General features: G+C 39.0%; 1 protein-coding gene across 3 annotated transcripts in view; it reads left to right on the top strand.

Moving 5' to 3' along the window:
* LOC136857688 (constitutive coactivator of PPAR-gamma-like protein 1 homolog) overlaps positions 1-23708 on the top strand; it is a 339417-nt gene that overhangs the window by 35334 nt on the left and 280375 nt on the right. The gene's annotated exons all lie outside the window — the stretch shown is intronic.

The following is a 23708-nucleotide window of genomic DNA, read 5'->3' as shown; positions in this document are numbered from 1 at the left end:
TACTTTTATTCACTCTGATAGAAATGGTAGTTTAGGGGAAGGCCTAAAATTTAATTTTCAAATATTTGTTTTTAGTAGTCCTATCTTCATAAAAATTGGTATGCAAAGTCGAGAAATACGTCGCTACAATCCAGCCTATGAATAATTTTATTCACGCAGAGTGAAATGGTAGTTTAGGGGAAGGCGTAAAATTTAATTTTTAAATATTTACATTATTAGTGGTCCTATTTCATTGAAAATTGGTATGCAAAGTCGGAGAATGAGCCACTACAATTTAAGCTATAAGTAATTTTATTTATGCTGCGTTAAATGGTAGTTTAGGGGAAGGCCTAAATGTAATTCTCAAATATTTATATTAGTTGTCGTATCGATAAATACTACATAACCAAAGTTATAGAGAATTAAATTTTCGACCATTTATGTCTTACACATTTTTACCGTACTGGCTATGATAACACAGATATTCATGAATTTGTATTTTTGTTGCTAAGTCCATATCAACGCCGAGCCACGAGAAAATGGGTTAACAGAATTTAATGAAAATCGGTGTATAGAGTTGGGGAATAAGAAGCTACAGCCTAAGCTTCAAACAATTTTATTCATCCTGGATGAAATTGCAGTTTAGGGTAAGGTGCCTAAAATGTAATTTGTAAATACCAATGTTATTGGTCCTATCAAAAAGTACAAGAGAATACAATTTCCGATCATTTCTTTTATTCAGTTTTACCATACCGACTATGATCAGAGTAGTATTTCAGAGTCGGAAAAAACTAAATGTGAAGGCCTATAATATCGAAAGTGCATAACATTGATCAACAATGACATTACATTGACCATTGTTTATTGTGATGTTCTTTGTCTCTTATGCTGCCTATCAACTCCTATAGATGGGATTACTGCTGCGTACTGAGTATAACAGCCTGGCTGAATATTGGCGGGAAATAGCCGGGGAGTTAGGAAACTTTCTTCTTTAGCACGCCATTCCTCTGGTTCATACATTTTCTTATATAGCTGGTACGTAACAAACTGGTTCATCATACTATTTCACCTATTCGATCCCTACTCTGACGTGCTGTTTTGAATGAGCAGTGTGCATAGTTAGGCAGGGCCTCACTTAGTAGTAGTAGTAGTATGGCCTGGTCTAGAATAAAAATTTAGGCCTTTTCCAAATTATAGCACCACAATATTCACTAAACTCAAAATTTAACTCTGAAAAGAGCCGTTTTTTAAGAAAAGCTTCTTTCTCTTCACTCTTGGAGTGGTTGTTTCTCTTCTGGCTTGGAGGAAAAATTTGCCTTCAGTCAGATTTTTCCGCCGCCACTGTAGTGAATTGATATTTTCCGACTCATCAGGTACTCCTCGGAAACTGAGTAGTAATTGGGCATAGTTTTTGCCCTGGAGCCTCCACTATTCGACCCTCTCCTAGCCGAAGAAAGCCGAAGAGTGTTCACGGATCATGGCTGTCTGCGGTTTGGTCATTCCGGGTCTGGAACTTTGGACTGTGAGATAGGCAGCGTAGTCCTGTTTGTTAAAAGTGAAAAAATGTGTGGTGTTTCATTTGAACAAGTATTTCGTAATATGAAAGCATTGCTATTAATAGCGCCATTTCTATTGGCGTCATTGTATGTTCATTTCAGTTGGGGAAACTACTAAGACAGTCTTTCTGAGGACGTAAAAAGGCATTATAATGAAAACATCCTAACCTGATTGTGACTGATGGTATGAAATTGGTCTACCATTACAGTGAAAATTCCCTCAGTCTTCATATGAGAAAAGATGTTTGACCTCCCATTGCATTTCTAGGGTAACGTTAAGAGCTATACAATTTAAGACAATCTTGCTCACAACGTGTACACTAACCTAGAATTTGGTATACAATGTAGAATTCCGTAGCGAAGCACGGGTACATCAGCTAGTATTAAATAAAAAAGGGGAACTTAAAGAAATTAAGAAAGAAAGGAAAATTCTTGGACCTCAAAACGACGGATGGTACATAGAGGAAAAGGAGAAATGAGGATCTCTACAAGTATTCCGAAAAGATCACGGACACAAGAACAAGAACGAAGACAAATTTTACAGACATCTCGTCAGAATGAATGACAACCGCCTGACAAAGGATATTTAAATATATAATTGGATTGAGGACAACGAAATGGGTGGAGGAGGTTAAGAAGGACGCAGAAGAAATTAAATAACTCCAGAATTGATCCTCAACAGAAAGAAGTTCTATGGCCACAAATTTCATGAAGAGCAGCGGAAGAACAGGCCCAAATTTGTAATATCTGAGGAGCAGAGAAAATTAAGGAGTGAACGAATGAAGTAGTTCTGGGAAGAGGAAAGAAGACTGGCCAGAAAGCATTAAGTTTCACGCTTTCCACAGTTGGCCAAATTCAGAAGCAAGAAGTAGTATCCACCGCCATTAGTCACTAAAACTTTCTGGGAGGAATGTTGTTACAGTGGAAATTATGTACAACACTGCTTGGATCAGTAAACGTAAGCTCAGAAATCTACTTACATTTCTGTGCACGTTGTTGTGTTAGGACTGCTCCCAGCAAGCTGAACGGCAGATGATGTCTTCAAGACTGTTCCCACGATGAACTGCAGCATTACACCAACATACCAGTAGTGCTGTCTGATGCTTAGCAGAGTAAACAATGATTAGCAGTGCACCTAATCGGGCCAAACGCGCATTAAACAATAATACAAATCAATAAATGTGGTCCAAACTGCCTACACACTCGGTCCAGGTTTAAAAAAAATTTGTGTTGGTGAACTTTTTTCTCTTTCCATTTCTACTGAGGTCTGTCTTGTATACAGACTTATTTGAACAAAGTTGGATTTGTTGTAGCATAGTTTAGATTCTAGATAAGTTGATCAATTGATTCACTGTATTTCTGTCCTGTTGAGAGAGTTTGACTATTTAATGTTGTGGAGCATTAACGTTTTTGATTTTGTCATGCAAGGGCAGATTTAGTCTGAAAATATTCCTTGCTTAATGAAAACAATAATTATAATAATAATATATCTGGTGTGAATAACTGTCGGTAGAGCGCTAGCCTTCTGAGCTCATGTTGGCAGGTTCACTCCATGCTTGGTCTGGTGATATCTGAAGTGCTAGAGTATGTCAGCATCGTGTTTGTAGATTTACTGGCATGTGAAAAACTCGTACGACAAAATGCTTGCACCTTGGCGATTGCGGAAACATAAAAGTAGTTAATGTGATGTAAAACCACTAACATAACCTAGTGGACTTGGCTATTGCGCCCTTCCTGTGTCCAGTACGGGTCATGTAATAGAAACTCCAGCTAACTATCATCTCAGGGTAATCTATGCACATTTTTATTTTATTTGGGAACCAAGCTGATAAAATATCTCATCTGCCATTTAATAGTGATGGACGTCGCCATCTGACGTATTGTTATAACGCAGGAGTATTAATTAGCAAACACCTTAATCGTAATTTGCCTTATTGTTTACGAAGCTATGGATAACACCTCAAGTATGTCTTAACTATAATAATTTATTCAGAAGAACATAATGGATAAAGAAATAAAACCAATGAATTGAAATTATGAAATTAATTAAATCTGCTTTGACAGCTTGAATTATTGTCATTGATCACTGTTTGATCTGTTGCATATTTTACAAAGTATCAACATTGAAATGAACTAGTATTTCATTTATACATAATATTAAAAAATAACAAAAATATAATCAATGCAAATTGAAGAAACAGCTATATGCTGTTTTCATAGACTTTTCAAAAGCGTTATGACTCGATTAGCAGGAGTCTGATATTGGAATAGTTAGAAAACATCATAGGAAATCATTACATCTTGCGGATAATCAGAAGTATCTTATTAGAGAATTATGTCAGTGTGGACGAAAATTTATCAATATCAAAACCCATATTGCAGACTGTAGGAGTACTTCTAGGAGACCCTATCAGCCCTTCTTTATTTAATATAGGGACACATGATGCAGTACAAGCCAACGCCTCAGAGCAAGTCAAGATCTTAATCTACGCAGACATGGTTTTGTTATCGCCGAAACTAGGACACTTACAGGAATCCCTGGACAAACTTAGTGGTCGTAAGAGAATCAATTAACTATGAACAGAAATAAGACTTTTGTTTGTTTGCAATTTGCTTTACGTCGCACCGACACAGATATGTCTTATGGCGATGATGGGATAGGAAAGGCCTGGGAATGGGAAGGAAGCAGCCGTGGCCTTAATTAAGCTACAGCCCCAGCATTTCCCTGGTGTGAAAATGGGAAACCACGGAAAACTATCTTCAGGGCTACCGACAGTGGGGTTCGAACCCACTATCACCTGATTACTGGATACTGGCTGCACAGAAATAAGACGGTAGGTATGGTATTCAGAAGGGGAGGGAGAACCTCAGGCAAAGAAACCTTAACATGTGGAGGCATCAAAATTAACATAGTCAATAAGTGTAATTATATAGGAATAACCATGCAGACCAGAGGGATAGTGTTCACAGAACACATCAGAGAGAGAACCATAGCCGGAATATTGGCAATCAACAGTATCAAGCACTTAAACCAGATCTCTATCGACACCGCAAGGTTTTTGTTGAGGGTTAAAATAACACCTGGGTTACCTGCAGAATACAACTCAATTGGGACTATCTTAACAAACATGACTTAAAGAGCTGGAGAAGGTAAAAGCGATCTACCTAAAAAGCTTTCTATAGTATCAAAATTCATCCCATCTTGCTTAGTATATAAAATGACAAGAGAAAACTTCTTTATTGAAAATCTTCGGATTCAGATGCATCTCCCTTACACTATGAGCTGTGGAGACCTCTTGGACGAACTGGAGAGGAAGAAAGAATAAATATGGGAAGAATTCTACTCTACTGATGCGATGGCGACAGTGTGGACAGATAGCGGTTACGAATTGACATTCAGTGGTCCGCTTTGCTATTCACGGGTATCATAAGTGCTGCCAACGTAAGACGTATCGTGTACCAGATCTGTAGTGTGTGTGCTTGTTGTGTGGCAAGCGATGTGATAGATATCATGCCTCTCATTGTCAGGAAACAAATGTCCTTGACTGAACTAAGGAATAATTCATGTGTGTATACCCTGTAATAACTTTTGGTCATTCGCTGCATTAAACATTATTATTAAATTATATATTGCGTCTATCTCTGAAATATCACTGAATTTGAGCTTAAGGATAAAATAAGTTTCTTATATTTATAACAAACATGTGCTAATATTCATTTAAAATTGTAATGTCAACCATCCTTGTATCCTATATTGAATTAATCTCCAATCTAGGTCAATTATATAACATAATCAACTAGATTCTCAAATTTTTTAGAAATTTATCATGTGACCTTGTGTGATTCAAGTATATAGGGAATACCACTGTCAGAAATACCATGACTTCTATCCATTTCAAATTATTTATAGAAAGTAACAATGATTGTGTCAATTATCGCTTGCCATAGTTTATATTTGAAAACGTGTGACTTTAAAGTAGAATTATTAAGTTAAAATAGTCAATTGCACTACTCTTTTCATAAGGATTCATTTTGATGTACCCTGTTATAATATCTTCTATCACAATACGTCGTCACTATCATAGGATATAGATTATCGATCAAAGAAATGTCATAATAAACATAAATGATCCTAGTCTGCATCAATATTTTCTTCTTTCTCTTCAAATGTATCATTTACTTCCATTATATCATCGTAGCAATATATATTCTTTCAATTCTTCCATCATTATGTTCATATAACATCATAATATCTTCCTCTTTTACTATCTCATGTCATATCTCTTCTATTCCTTTCGAATATTCCACATACATAACCTATCTCGGTGCATAAATAACTTCACTTTCAATTAACCATATCATTTGATCAATAGCTTCATATTTAACATCAACATATCTTTGATTCACTGTCATACCCATATCTAACCTTAATCTGACTTCACTCAACGTATAACCTGCATATATTTACATAATATTCAGTATTTTAATAAAGATCCTAAAGTATTCTACTTCTAAACACTTCACATATTATATAGCGTGATCTGTTAATTTTTTTTTTGGTTTTATTGGAATGATATTGTCACACTACTAAATCACATTCCCTGACTGAAGTATGTCTTATTTCTGAAGAACACCTATTTCCACCAATATACGAGGACGGTTTGAAAAGTTCTCGGAATCACAGCTAGATGTCAGTGCTTGAGCAACGATGTTCCCGCGCAATAATCACACATCCTTTGTGAGTGAACACGTGGCGCGTCAGTGCTCTAGCTGCAGGAGTGTGGTAGTGATGACTCTTTGTTGTTGTTCTCACGTAGTGATTTGTGACAATGGAAAAAACTGAGATTCGACCAGTGATTAATTACTTTGTAAATAGTGTTGGCTACTGAATGCATGATTCGAAGCAGTGTATCGATTCATTCAAGTGTCCGAGTGAATCGATTCACAGGAACGGCGAGCTCACGGCACACGATTCAGCTTACTCCCAGCGGACAGTGCTGAGTGGCGCACTCACTGGACGTTGACGGGGAGCCGAGCTTCCGCCGCAGCGAGACAGTGAATCATAGCACATCGAAAGAATCGTGAACGAGCGCGGCTCAGTGAGACACATGATACACACGGTTCCTTATCGGCTCACTGGACAGCCTGTAACCGACCGAAAAATTCCAAGATGTCCAAATATTTCACTTTTTACTCCCCAAAATATCGAAATATGGAGGCAATTTTAATGACTGCGCAGACATTCTTTTTAAGGTATTGGTTGGCTAAACGGTAAGTCGTATCACAAAACGGATGGCACATTCTCGGTTTAATTTGGAGTGATCTACAACTTTAGTCCTATGACTTTTTTTTTTGTATCTCTCTCCCTTATACGTTACTTTTGGCCATATTTCTGGATTGTACCTAAATTTTGCACCTTGTACACATGTAATTGATAGTTTGGATCACTTATAGAAAAGATAGGATCGTCAAATCGTACACTATTATTGGCCAACCCAATAGCCTTATTTGTGTCAAATTCTATGTTTTGAGTTGTTACATATGTATTTGAAATGTAATTCAATGTGTGAAAAGCTTACACCATTTTCAACTTTTCTAGAAACCTCTTACTTTTAAATAGATTAATTACTTGGACATATCATAGGACCAGCCATTTAGATCGCTAAATGTGGCCAGAGGCTTCTTATCGTACAATTAGTTTTTCGATGTGATATAATGTTTAGCAGCAGTTAGTCTGTAAATGAAGGTAAACATCCACGTTCTTCCATATGACTATATTCACTGAAGTTGATTTGTAGCAATCTAGAAAGGGTTTGTCTGCCATTGTTATTAAATACAGGGAGAATAATTTAAGCGTTCAGACTTCTTCTCCCATGCCGTGGGAAATCCCGAGCGAGCGCCATATGGCTTCTGTCAACACGGCGAGATAAATGTTCACTGCAGCGTGCAGCTGTTAGCACTCTGTCCCTCAATTAGAAAACATTGGACTTTTAAGCTGTGTTGTGAGGTTATTATCTCGATGGTTAAATACGCTATAGAGCAAAGAATATTTTTGGTCGAGTGTTATTTGCATAAGAAGAAAAAACCAGTTAAAAGGTACCTTCGAAAATTCCATAGACAATTTCCCAGTGCAACAGTACCATCAAAACGTTACGTGCATCAGCTCGTTTACAAGTGGCGTAGTAGTGGTTCTGTAAGCAATAAGAAAAAGAAGCGAAGGAGAACAGCTCTCACACGGGAGAGGTTAGAAGATATACAGGTAAGACTCCAGGTCAGTCCACATAAGTCGCTTTGGAGAGTAGCTCAGGAAAGTGGTATTTCACCTTCTTCAGCACGTAATGCAACAAAATGGTTACGTTTAGGATCTTATCGGACTCATTGTGTCCATAACATACTGCCTACAGATTTCAATGCAAGAATACGATTTTGCAATTGGCTAATAGTGTCCACGACGGTATTGTGGATCCAAACTTTCTTGTTATGAGCGACGAAGCCTGGTTTCATTTGAGTGGATATGTCAATTCACGGAACAATAGAATCTGGGATATAGACAACCCGCACATATTACAGCCGATACCTTTGCACGATGTGAAGTTGTGTGTGTGGTGCGCTATCAGTGCCCGACGAATTATCGGTCTGATCTTTTTTCAGGACACGATTACTTCTGCCCGTTATATTCACAACATTCTGGAACAATTTTTTGCTGAACTGACTGAAGAAGAGAAAAGGTACGGCTATTTCCAGCACGATAGTGTAATGGCCCATACGGTGCGTAACTCTATGCGACGGTTACCGGAAATGTTCGATGATGATCAGATCATCAATATAAGCTTATGGCCCCTCGTTCGCCTGATTTAAGCACATGTGATTTTTATCTATGGGGAAATCTTAAAGGAAATGTTTACGGGAATAATCCTCGAACTGCAGAAGAATTAAAAACTGAAATTAGGAACATTGTGCGTTCTATCGGTATCCATGAACTACAAAGTGTGTTTCGAAATCTCATTGCAAGATGTGAAGCTTGCATTACAGCTGAAGGAGATCACTTTCAGCATCACCTTTAAATACTGGTGAGTTCAGTTTAATTTCCTAGTTGATTTATTTTTTTATGTATTTATTACTGGCAAGTTCAGTTTAATTTCCTAATTGATTTATTTATTTGTTTATTCATTTACTTATTTGTCCAGAACATCTATGTAGCCTGTGAGTTCAGTTTCGTTTAGTTTCTATAGGCGTATCATGCCGCTTCTTTGAGCCGACTATGCCTACTTGTCATGGCGGGCATTGCGCTCGCCGTATCTGCTTCCCAGCGCGCCTAATCCTCGGCACTCCGCTCTGCACTTTCAAATTAATCACCCTGTACTTTGCAAATCTATAGTGACTATCCGAAGGAGGGCGTCTGCTATTGTAATCAGTCCTCCCCACATAGACTTTGACTGGCAGTAAGAATGGGGTCATCCTCCAACTCCTGTGTACCATTGTCATGATTAATTCCCTTCTCAATTCGACTAGCAGAAAAGGGAGCGTGCAATTTTTTTCAAAACTCTTTTGTCCAATTCTGTTTGTCGGTAGGCAAGTGTGCCTCCCATTATAAACAAATGTACCCATCTAAAATGTGACTGACGTTAGGGATAGTGGCCTACTATTATAATGGAAACTCACCAACTCAGTGTTCGTGTTGCCGGGCTTCGATATCCGTATACACTGTAGAGTACAGTAGCGAAGCACGGGTATATTTGCTAGTATTTTCTATAAACGATTTGAACTATTGGTGTGTTTTGGCACTTGAGCGAATACAGTTCACAATTTTTTGAACTACCTGCTTAATATGCAGGTACTGAAAATATTTTGCTGCTAAATGTTCTCTGTTAAAAATATAATGTACAAGTAGAAAATGTGGAAATATGTCAGCATTTAAAAGCCCAATAAGCCCTTGTTTCGTGCCAGTCATAGTGCACCATTGCTAGCAACGCTGACAGTGTTACCGATAGGCACAGAGTTTTTCTGTAAAACACCGTCCAGGGCTTCTATAATGTCACAACCGAAAGTAGTATCCTTCAAAGTAACCAGGTCTAAAAGTTCTTCTACCACCTGCAACATGCCTCACAAATATGGCTAGTTGTGGTTTATCTTTGATGTCAGTAGACTCGTCCAGAGCCAGACTTACTGCTGAGAACTTAGATTTTTTTGTAAATTATTTAAAATATCCGCACTAATAACAGAAACTCGCCTCTCTATTGTGTGTATAGCAGCGGACATTTCGTTGATCAGTTTTTGCAGTTTCTTATTTTCGGGTTCTAAAACAGAAATAACTTGTGCTTCTTAATAAACTCCCTCTCTGTGTAAGGCTTTTTTGTTTTTGCAATGTTAAAAGCCAAGATGAAGCCAGCTTCGGTTGTCAAATCTGCTTCCTTGGTAAAAATTGACATAACCTTACTCTGACCATGAATTTTCTCCTTTAGTGATATCAGTTTGGCTTTCCTTAACTGAGAGCCAACAGGAAATGTTTATTGAAAGTTGCTGTGGTTAGTGTCATGGCGTTCTAGATTACTGGCCTTGAAGTGTGACAAAGTTATTTGACACAAAATACACATTAGCTTACCGTTTCTTTCTGCAAAAACAAATTCCTCCTCCCAGTCGGTTCTTAGACAGCATCGTAACTGTTCAGACAGCAGGCCACAACTGTACTCAAACAGCACAGAACTGCACACAGAAAAGGATCCGCACTCGCCACTTCCTACACGTGACACGACTGACTTCACCTCACGACACTGACTCGCAGACACACTCTTACTCCGAAAGCGCTATCTAACGGAAGGTCCCTGAACTATCTTCACCTCCTATCTCTCACCACTGACCTACAGCGTTAATAACGTTAAGCCGTACATCGCTGTTACTGACTGTGAAACGTTGCTAGTTTCCATTAATTATATCAATTTTACTCTAAGCTTGGTGTCAAGAGCCGCCCGAGACTGAAACAAGAGCTGCATGCGGCTCGCGAGCCTCGTTGTGGCTAGCCTGGTTATATAATAACCTTAAAATCTAATAAAACGTCTGTTTCATTTTACTGACATCTATAACTGTTGAATGGGGAACCATAAGTTCACATACATGGAAAAGAAAGGATTCCACCTGATCAATAATTTATTATACTTGTAGTTCTTACAGTACCGGTTTCGGCCTATTTGGCCATCAGCTGGCTAATGTTGTTTTGCATAGATTACATTACAGTATTTGAAGGAAGTTCCCATCTTTGATAGGCATATCTGGATATGTGTAATGGGGCATATAAGTTATGCTTTATCGTTTAAATTGTGGTACATAAGTATGAATGACCTTGCGGTTTGAGTTGTGATTGTAAAAAAAACTTAACCTAAACTTAAGAGCTAATCAGTTGTACAAACACATAAAACACATTAAAATGTACTAAAAACAAGTGTAAAGCACTGATTGTTTATGACTTATGACTTCTTGGTAAAATTTTGTGGCTATGAAGTATATCACTTGATGCTAGTGTTCGTGAGTGATATGATATAATTGGAGTCTAAAACATGGTGAGTTTAATTGTACATATCCTGCGTGTGCTTTCTTCTTGTAGTTGTGCTGTTAATCATAGATCTGCGTTGGTTGATACTGTGTTTATAAGCAATGATGGGTTTTTATGATGTATTGTATTTGGTTGGTTAATAGCTAGGTGTATTGTAATAAACTTGTTGTTAAAAGGTCCACTTTAGCTTCCTGGTAGATAAAATCTTGTTTGAGTTAGGGGCATAAGATGAAGACGTAGTCCTGTTTGGTTAAAATTCTGACAGTAGTGGTGGTTTCTTTCTTGTCTATATTGTCTGGTATTATGGTTATCTGTAAAAGATAAATATGTGTGAGTGATGGATTGTGGACTGAAGGATCAGTACGCTAATCCCAATTTCAATATAAATGATATTACAGAAAAGACCAAAATTATCCTTAACAAAGTCATTCCTGCCCTTAACACATTGCGGACCGGGTGCACTTCACCCCATGCACAGCCCTGTTCCCGGCCACTTTCTAACTACCTCTAAGCTGGAGTGCATGCATTCAAATAAACTCTCAGAACTTCACTAGCTTTTGAAGGACTACTGCGTATTTTTCTAGTGGCCTTCCTGAATAGATGTTGAAATGCAGGGTATTTCTTGAAATCTATTTCGGCTCATTGTTTTCGGAAATATGGGTTTTATTTATTAGGGGTTCGGTTGGCCAGTAATCTTCCAGACATGATTTCTTCACCTGCCCTATCAATATACACAGAGCAATATTTTTTAATTTCCCTGCTAGTGACATTAGTCCACTTTAGTGTTTTAGGGGATACGTTATAAGAATGTGAATTCTGCTCATAGTATAATTTTGTCTTTTCAGCTACATACTGAAAATATTCATCACCAATCATAAGTCCTGCTACTTGTCCTACGTTTCCAGATTCATTAGACCATACCTTTATACCAGCAGCACCTTCAAAATCCTATAGCCTAGGTTCACTGTTGCCCATAACCCAGTTGTCAGAAAACACTACATTCTTTACAATATTTTGAATATTTACACCCGGAACACAATTATCAGACTCGTTATGCGCTACGAGTGTTTCACACCTTGAAGATAAGACTATATCATCGTCATCACTTGAAACATTTCCGTTAGAAGATATTTCATCATCGAACTCTAAATATTCAGCATTACTTAGATATTCGGAGCCTGTATCAGCACATAATTCGCGAATAATTTCATCTTTGTCTAAACACGTGCGATCCCTGAGCGCTGCCATCTTGCATGGCTCTTCAAACTTTGTAAACATGTTGTCAGGAAATGCAAAGAAAATCTATGATATGAAGAATACTCGAAAAGAAATGCGACTATCGATTGTGTAGAACCATACATAACAGAGTTCTATCACCCCTGACCTCCAAATAGTTCCCGTATATCTCAAAAGATAGCACTAAAGTTCAGTCTGCTGCTAACACGAGATAACTCGGGACCGGTCCGCAACGCTCGGCAAGGCAAACACGAGTTTTCTCGGGACCGGTCCGCAATGTGTTAAAAACGACTACCTCAAAACAATCAATAAGCAGAGCACATCACGTGCCATAAAACCAAGTGACACGCCCAACCCCGCCTCTGCCCCCACAACAACCAATCCCCCTACTCCTCACAGCGGGCATAAGCCCAAGACGAACTCGCAGCAGTGCGCAGTGAGTTCCGAAATAGAGCCCTACCTAACCACAACAACAGCAGTAAGTACACTTTCTAATTGATGTTCAATGGGCATTGGTAGTTCGGATGAAATTAGCTGATGGTGCACTTAAATATGACAGACTTTCTAAGGTGATGCTTCCTATTTTATCAATGCCACATAGCAATGCAGAATGTGAAAGGGTGGGTTGCAGAATCACAAAGACAAAAATGCAGTTCAGGCCCTTGCTGTCTGAACAAACTTTGGAGAAACTTTTAACCTTAAAATCAGTTCGGTAAGGCAAGTACTTTGAGCAAGAATTTAGTTTCGTGTTTCTGAAGAGAGCTAAGTCAGCTACGGGTGTGTTGAACAATAGTCATAATGTGATCAGCATGTTGAATGATAAGTCACATGTTCCTGAAGTTCAGGTATGTCCGGTGTGTGTGTATTCATATATAAATAATGAAAAATATATATCCGTAGGGCAAATGGAGTTGTTAATATATTGAATTATAATGAATTAGTACATATTCTGCCATCAGTGATGTGTACGTAATACGTCACAGTTCGCTGCCAAATTTCTCCTGATTTTTTTACTTTGTAAAGTTGGCATGTCTGTATGAAGCAAAATCTGTCCTTTTACTGTAATTCCCAAGCAATAGGCCATTCATCACTTAACGTCACAATTATTTTGTCCCCAATATAACATTTATTCTCCACTTATGGTTGGTATAAGTTCATTCTACTTAATTATAGTAATACAATATTTTTAAAAGCGGTACAGAACTATTACTCTATATCGGAGTTTTAAAGGAGCTGTATGCAGAGTAGTAGGGTAGAAGGCAATTAGTATCCTCAACAGCTCCCTGATTAGCTGTCGTGGATAGCATAAGAATCTTTGAGGCATACTACGGAAGTGGGTAAAGTTCGTAAAGTTCCCACTGCTTTCCTTACTGGACCAAGAGTTGCTGTCACATATCACTTGATCAAGTCCACTCATGCCAACTGGCCCTTTAACGATATTTGCACACCATTGATAATGGACAGGCTGCATAAGAAATGGCATTACTAGAATTGCTCATGTCTGTCGCTTTCATATTGTCTGAACCAAAGGTGAGACTGAAGATAAGTCATTGAAGGTAACAAATTTGTTCTGGCCAGACCAGAAGATACTGTATGCTGTGAACTCAAATGTCTTGCCAGGAAAGGCATTTAAGAACTTAGGTTCAGTGATTGTGACAACATGGCACTGATTATTTCTTATACAGTAGTTAGGCTGTTTATTTCTTATAGTAAGGCAGTATTTCTTTAAAGTTTTTTAAATTTTTTTAATAAGGGATGCTGGAGGCAGAAATTCTAAGCAAGTCGAGTTCAATAATTGACAGGACTGAATTGATCAGTATTACTTGAAACTGCATTATAGTTGTCAATAAGTTTAGGATTAAATCATGAAATAGTTCGTTGTGTGATTTTTAATTTTATTTATTGCTACCTTTTTTCATGAACCGTTGATGGCAGCTAGTGGTGGCAAATATTATGAATGAACATTGTTGACATATTGCAAATTATGACCATCTTCCTTGTCAGTCAGTAGTGATTTCTACACACTTGGTGGAGAAATCTCATATCAAATGTTCCCATGATTTAATTTAATCCCAGCACCTTACTTAACATTTATTAAAGCTCTCTTTATTATATCAAGCACCTGTAAGAGTGGGAAGTGAATTTGTCAGGGCATAAATTGCTTGGAAACTACTTGGGGGTATGGGCATCGTGCAGATAGATCAAAATGCTACTACTAGCGCTACATGGTGGCCCGTGGCGTGGTGCGAGCGTCTCAGTACATGTGTGCCATTCGATCAAGTTGTGGGTTTAAAGCAATTCAATTCGGCAATCTTAAGTGAATCATCATGCAAGAAAGGAAGGAACCTTGTTGTCAGTGGCCATGAAAATGGCGTTGAAGAGTTAATTTAGAATGGTTTCAGATACATTATTACAGGAAAAGTCACCCGTTAAATACCTGTCATTTGCTGCCTTATATCGTGAAACTTGAGGTGGGCAGCGTGTAGTTAGGTAACAATTTATAAAGTTTATTTAGTGTGGATAACTTAATGCATGTTTGCTAAGTTGTACGCATTTTTATTTTGTGTTCAGGTTGACCAGAATCGTAATGTCTCTACCAGCGAATGTTCCTGTCCTGCTGGCGCCAGAGGAACTTGCATACGTATAGCTGCGTTATTGTATTATTTAAAAATAAGAGTGTTGTCTCCAAAACAAACCGCCCGCAACAGTGGGGAAAACTGAGTCCGGAAACAATGTCAGTAGAAAAACATAGACAATTCAAACGCGTAGAAGAACTGTTCGGTAAAAGGACTTTCGAGAAATTTCTTCCCCCCTTTGAATTAACCGAGGATATTTTAAAGCGCATCCCTTACAGTCTTCGTACAATGCTTCGAGCAGAAACAAGTATTGAAATCGAACAGTCGTACAGGGTCGTAGTCATCTCATTGATAGACAGGGTAGTGAATGATGTGGAGAGAGAGAAGAATGTGAGGAAATTGTGACACAGCTATTACAAGTCTCTAACGACGTGCGCTTGCCAGACAAATACACCTTTCGCACTGTGAGAGATGAAATGTTTTTTACCAGCAAAGTGCAGGTTGATACAGACCATATAATTAAAATCTCCTTGGACACTATCTCACTCAGGAAGCCCTCGATGGTTTCAAGAAAAAAAATATCTGATAGCACGAAAGCACATCGGATCAAAAATAGGCTATATAACTTTGATACTTTTAGCTCTCGCATTTGTAACTGAATCTCCAATTCGGGGAGCTGTTTTGAACGATCTTTCTTACGGAAGTGAAATGGAAAGTGAAGCAATAGAATGCTATGGAAGTTCATTTGGTGTTCGTGTTATTCCATGTGGGTTAATAATCCATAAGAAACAACCTTGGATTTGTGATCTCCAGATGGCATAGTTCTCAAAGGAAATGTAGCTGACAGAGTGTTAGAAGTTAAGTGTCCATCTTCCTGTAAAGATAAATCAATAGTAGACGAGTCAGAAAATGTGCAAGTACATTCTTTACTTTGACGAGCAAAATAATGTACAGTTAAAAAGACGAGTCATATGTATTGCACGCAAATACAAATACTGATGTACGTAACTGGCTTGGGAAAATGTGATCTATTTATATATAGCAAAGCACAACAGTTGACAATACCTATTTATCAGGACAATAAGTATGTCGAGGAATGTCTCACCAAAATGACAATGTTCTATTTCAATAATTACTTGCCAAAAATTAGCAGTATCCCTAATAAGTATTTGTCAATTCTTGCTTGTTGAACGTTGAACAGATCAAGATGTAAACAAAGAATATATAAAACAAACTTCTCACGATTATGACACCACGGCCAAATAAGTTGTTCTGATGCCAGAAAATCCTTTATCAGCCATGACCTCATCGCCAGGTTGAAGGAAAGTTAATAAACCACTGTCGGTTGTTATGAATGAGTTGCTAGTTCTTCCACCGTAACATTTAAAGGCGATCATAGCACTACTGTTGTTCAAAAGTTTCATTTCCGTATTGATAGATATTACTTTACAAAAACAATATAAATGTAAGTCACCACTTTATCAATACAAATTTATTCACATTCAGCTAGTAAATATGGTCAAGACCGGTTTCGACCCGTAGGGGGTCATCTTCAGTTGACATGCATAAAAGATATATTTTACAAAAACATCACATATAATGATTAAAACTTAAATTAAGTCCAACTGATCATAAATGTTGGTATGTATGTCTTGGTACATTTGAGCTATTGTATGTGTCAATCGTAAGTTTCCCAGCATACAGTGTCAAGGTAAGTAGTTAACTAATATAGGGCCTACATCATCCATAAAATTACATGCTATTTTTCATGTTATCACTATCTAATTTGGGTTGTACAATGTGGAATGAGATATACATACATTTGTGTAAATTAATAGTAGAAAGTTCAGTAATATACATTAAAAATTGGTTCTTAAATTACATTAATTGATTATTGATCAGCCATATGAAAATGTAGAATTATTGGTTTGGACACTTGTGATTAAAATATTAGTATGCAATACCTTGTTGGCATATATCTTAAATACTAAAGTATCAGTTTATAAAGCCTATTATTCTTATTTTATGTCTTGGAATAGGGTTGAACTTTTAGAAAACTATTTGTTTTGTTGAGCATAGGCATTGGATAATCTTGTTAAATTGGACACACAACTAAAACAGTGGTATATATATATATATATATATACACCTTGTTAAAAATACATTGCATTAACATTATTAATATGTGGTGCTATACATACATTGTTTGGGGTAAAATGGGGTTAACGAAGTTTTCACAACAGTATTTGATTAGTTATGATGTTCCGATATAATGGGTCCGTAAAAATATATAACTATATACATAATTGCTGTTAGATAAGTATTTGTATAATCTGTTTGCAATTTAGGTAATATTTGGTTGTAATGTCTGGCGATATTTTGGGCAGCTACTGTTGTTAGAGCTATTAAGAGTCTTGAATATTATTGATGGAGCATGTTCTTTTCGTGTGCTGTAATATGTTGAGTTGGTGACATTTGTAAGAACGCGTTGAATGTTATGCGTTCTGGTAGGGTGCACGTTGATTTTATCGTAGAAGCGTGTATGTTATGAAAACAAAGTATCTGGAAGTAGAAATAATGAGTGTGAAAATGGTGTGGTATGAAAGTATAATAGTAAATCGTATGTCGTTTCACTTACGTTAGGTGTTGGAACCGTGCACTCTGTGTAGCTGCCTGTTGAGATCTAATGCGTGTTGCTCTGAGATTGTAGTTGGCGACGGTAGAGGGGAGGTTTGGGGGGTTGGGGGGTGTGTTAGTAACGGGAGTGGGGTTGGAGGGGAGGAGGTCTTGGAGTGGTTGATTTGAACGTATGGATTTTTGTTTATTAATTCTTTTAAGGTAGTAATCTTTTAGTAAGGGAATTACTGCATGAAAAAGAATATTGTTTCTGTCTATGTTTTCATTTAAGTTGGAGTTCGAATTGACGTATTTGTCTAAATTTATGTAAAATTCTTCTACTATACTGAGCAAGGGACTTTTGTTCGGTCTCGTTTTAGAGTTGCTTACTCGTGTTGAACGAGGCCTAGCTCTTCCCACAGTCCACAAAATGTACTTCATTAAGTGCAAAGGGAAGGCCAACATAATGTACATTACATACTTCATTTATTCACAAAAACTATTTACACTGTACAAAATATACATTAGGACGCCGTGGTCCATGTTGTAGCGCACAAACACAATACTGTTACCCACGCTTGTCCAAGTGTCGGAACTCACTGACGCCGGTGAGGCGCGTGACTCTGTCCCCCTACCACTGGGGCTGAAGCAGTCTGATTGTGCTGACCTCTGACGAAAGAAAACACATGGTGTTCAACATACCGCCCACCTAATTTATATATACATTACAAACATAAATATTAAGAACAATAAAAATCAGCACTCGCACTGAAAAAGTCAAATGAAAAAAACAAAGTTTTAGCACATCAAAGATTACACCTTTTCACTAATTACACTTTTTCACTATATACAGTTTCAACCTCTTCTGGGAAGACACAAAGTTTTGCAATTGGCCGTTTGAAGGTCCCCTTGGGCGTGCGAATAGTGGCAACTCGCACCTAGCCGTCAGCACCTGCGTGCGTATCTACCATGATCCCTGTCTGCCATACGAGAGGTGGCAAGTTGTCTTCCTTGAGAAGAACCAGAGTTCCGGGTTGAAGGTTGACCCTTCCTGCTGACCACTTAGTCCGCTGCTGGAGTTGACATAGATAGTCCCTTGACCATCGCTTCCAGAAGTACTGTCTGCAACGCTGAAGTAGTTGCCACCTGGACAGACGAGAACCTGAAACTGTAAGTAAATCTGGCTCTGGGATGGTTGTGAGAGGTTCTCCAATCAGGAAGTGACCGGGAGTCAGGAATGAATAGTCATCAGGATTATCAGACAATTTGGTTATTGGTCTCGAATTCAGGCATGCCTCAATCTGAACTAACAACGTGGACATTTCTTCAAAAGTCAGTACAAGATTTCCTGCAAACTTCTTCAAATGGGACTTAGTAGACTTTATGCCAGCTTCCCACAGCCCACCAAAATGAGGGGCATGCGGTGGAATAAAATGCCACTGGATTCCACATTGAGATGCGAAGTCATACACCTTCCTCTGATGTACTTGAGATCTGAAAAGGGTGTGAAGCTTCCGTAGCTCGTTTCTTGCTCCCACGAAGGTACTTCCATTGTCGCTGTAGATATTCTGGCAGATACCCTGACGCGATGTAAATCTACACAGAGCAGCTAGGAACGCATCAGTAGACAGGTCAGAGACAAGTTCAAGATGGATCGCCTTGGTAGCCATGCAGATGAATAGCGCAATATAACATTTTAGCTTTGTTTTGCTCTTAAGAGTCCCTTGCTTAATGTGAAGTGGACCCCCATAGTCAACTCCGCAGTTCAAAAATGGTCTGTTGGGTTCTACCCTGTGGTGTGGGAGCTGGTCCATGAGTTGAGTTGATGTACTTGCCTTCAACTTGTAGCAAGGGACACACTTGAGTGTTATATGCCTAATGACAGACTTACCATTAGGTATCCAATATCGTTGTCTAATGGTTGCAAGCAAAAGTTGGGGTCCAGCATGCAGAAGTCGCATGTGCTCACACATTACTAACAACCTAGTCACATGATGATTAGGTGGTAGGATGATGGAATGTTTCTGGCTGTACGGAGCTTGCGATTGTTCCAATCTGCCGCCCACCCTAAGCATCTGGTTTGCATCTACAAAGGGATGAAGAGACTTCAACTTGCTGTCCTTTGCGATCGGTCTGCCAAGTCGCAGATCTTGAAGCTCCTTACCATATTCTCGTTCTTGGGCAGTACTGTGCGATGCCTCTTGAAGTTCTACTACAGTCAGACTTCCCACCTGTCTCCTTGAAGCAGCAAGCCTGAGGTTGTTTATGTATCTCAGTATGAAGGCCATGACTCTCACCAGCCGTGACCAAGAAGAAAAGCGTTGGACTAAGTCTTCAAGGAAATGACTGACAACAAGTAAGCAAACATCTGGTTTCCGTTGCTCTGGTACATCAGTGAGTTCGGAAGTTTTCTTCATGTCGCTGACAGGCCAGGTTGACTGTGGCTGGTAGAGCCAGGATGGTCCCTCTCACCATAACAGATTGTCTTGAAGATGTGGTTCAATCCCTCTCGAAATGATGTCAGCTGGATTGTCCTGTGACATCACATGGTTCCACTGTTCTACAGATGAAAGTTGTTGTATCTCAGACACTTGGTTACCAACAAATGTTTTCCAAGATGCGGGCTCTCCTGCAAGCCAAGCTAGTACTATGGTAGAATCAGTCCAATAGTAGTTTTGTTCAATTGTGAGGTTAAGTGCAGTTTTAACCTTATCCATTAATTTTACAAGGAGTAATGCACCACATAGTTCAAGTCTAGGGAGGGAAATCTGTTTCAGTGGTGCTACTCTGGATTTGGAGCTTAACAGCACTACTGTTACATTATCCTTGACATCTATACTCCGTGGGTAAACAGATGCTCCAAAGGCCCTTTCTGAAGCATCAGAGAATATGTGTAACTCGTATTGTTTAATCTCTCCGTCTCCCGTCACTCTTCGAGGGATGCGAATGTTGTTGAGTGATGGCAAATATGCATGAAACTGTTCCCAAGTAGTTAATAGCTCAGGAGGCAAACTCTGATCCCAGTCCACTTTCGCCTGCCATAAATGTTGCAAGAAAATTTTACATTTTATTATTACTGTACCTAAGAGGCCCAAAGGATCAAAAATGGATGAAATGCAGGATAACACTAAGTTTTGTCCAGGTTGTGGTCTTCTGTTTGTGACTGGTAGCTACAAACTGGAAGATGTCCTTTAGAGGATGCCACAGTAGTCCCAAGGCCTTAATGGTACCCTCTTCCTTGTCATCCAGACTCCAGGGCAGTTGTGATTCTTGGTGCTCAAGAGGTATGTGCTCTAAAAGAGTAGGATGGTTAGCACACCATTTACGAAGAGGAAAGCCTGCGCTACTGAGTAGTTCGATCAGCTCTTGTTGCAGACTGAGTGCATCTCCAATGGTATCTGCTCCACTCAGAACATCATCAACATAGAAGTCTCTTCGTAATGTCTCCGACGCTCTTGGGTATTGCAGTGCACCATCGTTGGCAAGTTGTACCAGGCATCTCGTGGCTAAAAAGGGCGCCGGCTGAGGTACCATAAGTTACAGTGGAAAGTCGATAAATCTGGATAGGTTCATTCGGAGATGAACACCATACAATGCGTTGCAGATCTTGGTCATCAGGATGAACTAGAATTTGCCTGTACATTTTTGTAACATCTGCAGTGTTCTAAATCTCAAGATGATAGAATACAAGTCTTCCTGCACCGTAGGTCCAACCATCAAGATATCGTTCAGTGAGTAGTTACTAGTAGTTTTAGCAGAGGCGTTGAAGACTACTCTGACCTTAGTGGTAGTGCTGGACTGCTTAATTACAGCATGATGTGGCAGGTAATATGTTGGCTTATTGGTTTGCGTTGTCACAAGTTCCATGTGATGAAGATCAGCATATTCTGTCATGAACTCAACATAGTCCTTCTTCAAGTCTGGTTGGCGATGTAACCGCTGTTCAATTTGACTGAGGCAACGAGTGGCGTATTTAAATGAATCTCCAAGTTCCTCATGGTGTGGTTTAATAGGCAGTCTTACAACATATCTTCCGGTGCTGTCCCTAGTAGTGTTGTTCACAAAGTGTTCTTCGCACTGACTTTCTTCCTTAGAACGCGGGGGAGACATCTTTACTTCCTCTTGTTGCCAAAATCGTTCGACCTGTACGTGCAGTTCATTGCCGCGCACAAAAGACAAGACATTACTTTCTTGCTGGTAGACTTGAGAGAGTGTGGTGGTATCTTGCCTGATAAGATCCAACCAAATTCAGTGTCCTGTAGTACAGGATGATTTTCTCTCGTGAGTTGACCACGACGCAGTATGTCAAAAAACACAGAAGCCCCCAGTAGTAAATCGACTTCACCTGGTGTACTAAATTGAGGATCCGCCAAGGAAATGTCCTGTGGTAGCTGCCAGTCAGACGTGTCAAGCTGTACTGTAGGGAGCTGACCATTTATGTGAGGAAGTACAGTACAAATCATAGGGGTAGTGTAGTCTGTGACCCTAGATGTAACATGGATTTGACAAATATGTGATGATTCAGTTGCCTTAGTATCACTAATTCCCCTTATAGGCATTGAGTGCCGACTCAGTTCAATCCCTAAGCGATCTGCCAAACGCCTGGACATGAAATGCATTTGAGACGCACTATCAAGTAGAGCTCGGCACTGATGTGCATTCCCACGTTTGTCTGTGACCACTACGAGAGCTGTTGACAATAGAACTTCTACATGAGTATAGTTGCTCTTCACAGCACAGTAGGTTTGCTGCTGAGTCTGGTTGGTTTCTGATGTAGTAGAAGCATTGTAGGATGTACTCTGCTCCTTGTGCAACAGAGTATGATGTCTATTATTGCAGATTCGACAATTTCCTGAACTACACTCCTGTATGATTAGCACCCAGACAGTTAAAGCAAAGTTTACACTTCTTAGTGAAATCAATTCTATTTCCAACGCTGGCTTCACGAAACTTAGGGCATTTTGTTAGGGTGTGAGAAGCCTTACAAAACTCACAATGAGTTGCTGATGTGACAAAGGACTTCTTACTGCTCTTATCACCACCATGTTTGGATACGACCTGTTGCTTGTCGCTTTGGTGTTTTTCGGGGTTGATTAGCTCCAGAGTTTGACAACTATTCTCCAAGAAAGCTACTAAATCCTTTAAGCGAGGGAACTTATCTGAAGATTTAACTTCCCACTGTTTTCTTAGACCGAGGCTGATTCGATCTAGCACTAAGCGAGATAACAAAATTTCATGCAGAGGCACATCTATTTCCATTACTTCAATAGCGCTCAGGTTGCTCAGCAGTTGATTTAGCAACAATCTTAAGTCCTTAGCTGACTCTGTTTTAACTGACGGAAGATCTAGCAGTTGCTTAACGTGTAGGTCTACAATCAATTTGGGGTTATTATATCTCTGAAAGATTAATTCCCAAGCTACCTTGAAATTGCTTTCAGTGACAGGCAAGCTTTCAATTAATTTATGAGGTTCTCCCGATAAGCATGATAGTAGGTAATAGTACCTCTGTATGTCTGTTAAGGCATGATTATTAATTACTAGGCTCTGGAAGGTATCTCGAAAATGAAATTCAGAAATAATTCCTGTAAATTTTGGCAGTGAAATTGTAGGGAGTCTTATTTCATGTATGCTACTGGTATTTGAAGAACTAGATGTTGCGGGGGAAGTTGCATTCGAATTTGCATTCAGCAGAGTTTCCATCTTAGATTCTATTTCTAGGATGAGTTCTTCAGTGGATTCCCTATCTGCATCATGAACCTCTTCGGTATCGCTAATTTCTAACTGGATTTGAACATCGTTGTATTCCTCCTTACTTGAACATAGCAGCCTTTGCCTAAATCGAATATCATTCAGATTTGAGCCTTCATTAAATGTACTGACAAAACTAGCTATATGCTTTATACGAGACTTAATAACTGCTCTCTTTTTTTATGAGACCTTTTCGCTGGACAGGATCCATGGTGAAGGATAACAAGAAATAACGGATATATTATAAAGGACTGGGAATGCCAGATTACTTACAGTTCAGGAGAATGTATCCTTCCACACCAGGGCTGAAAACCAAAGAGCACTGCGCGGCTGGGCTGCACTCTGGTGGCCACTTCTCGAACTACTGCTACGGATCTGGATTACTACTCCTTGGACTTTCCATCAATTGGGTTGGCAAGACTGTATTCATCCGCGCAAGATGGCGGCAAC

Source organism: Anabrus simplex, chromosome 1 (genome assembly GCF_040414725.1).
Source record: "Anabrus simplex isolate iqAnaSimp1 chromosome 1, ASM4041472v1, whole genome shotgun sequence".
Taxonomy (NCBI): Eukaryota; Metazoa; Arthropoda; class Insecta; order Orthoptera; family Tettigoniidae; genus Anabrus; species Anabrus simplex.
This window is presented reverse-complemented; position numbering and strand designations above follow the sequence as displayed.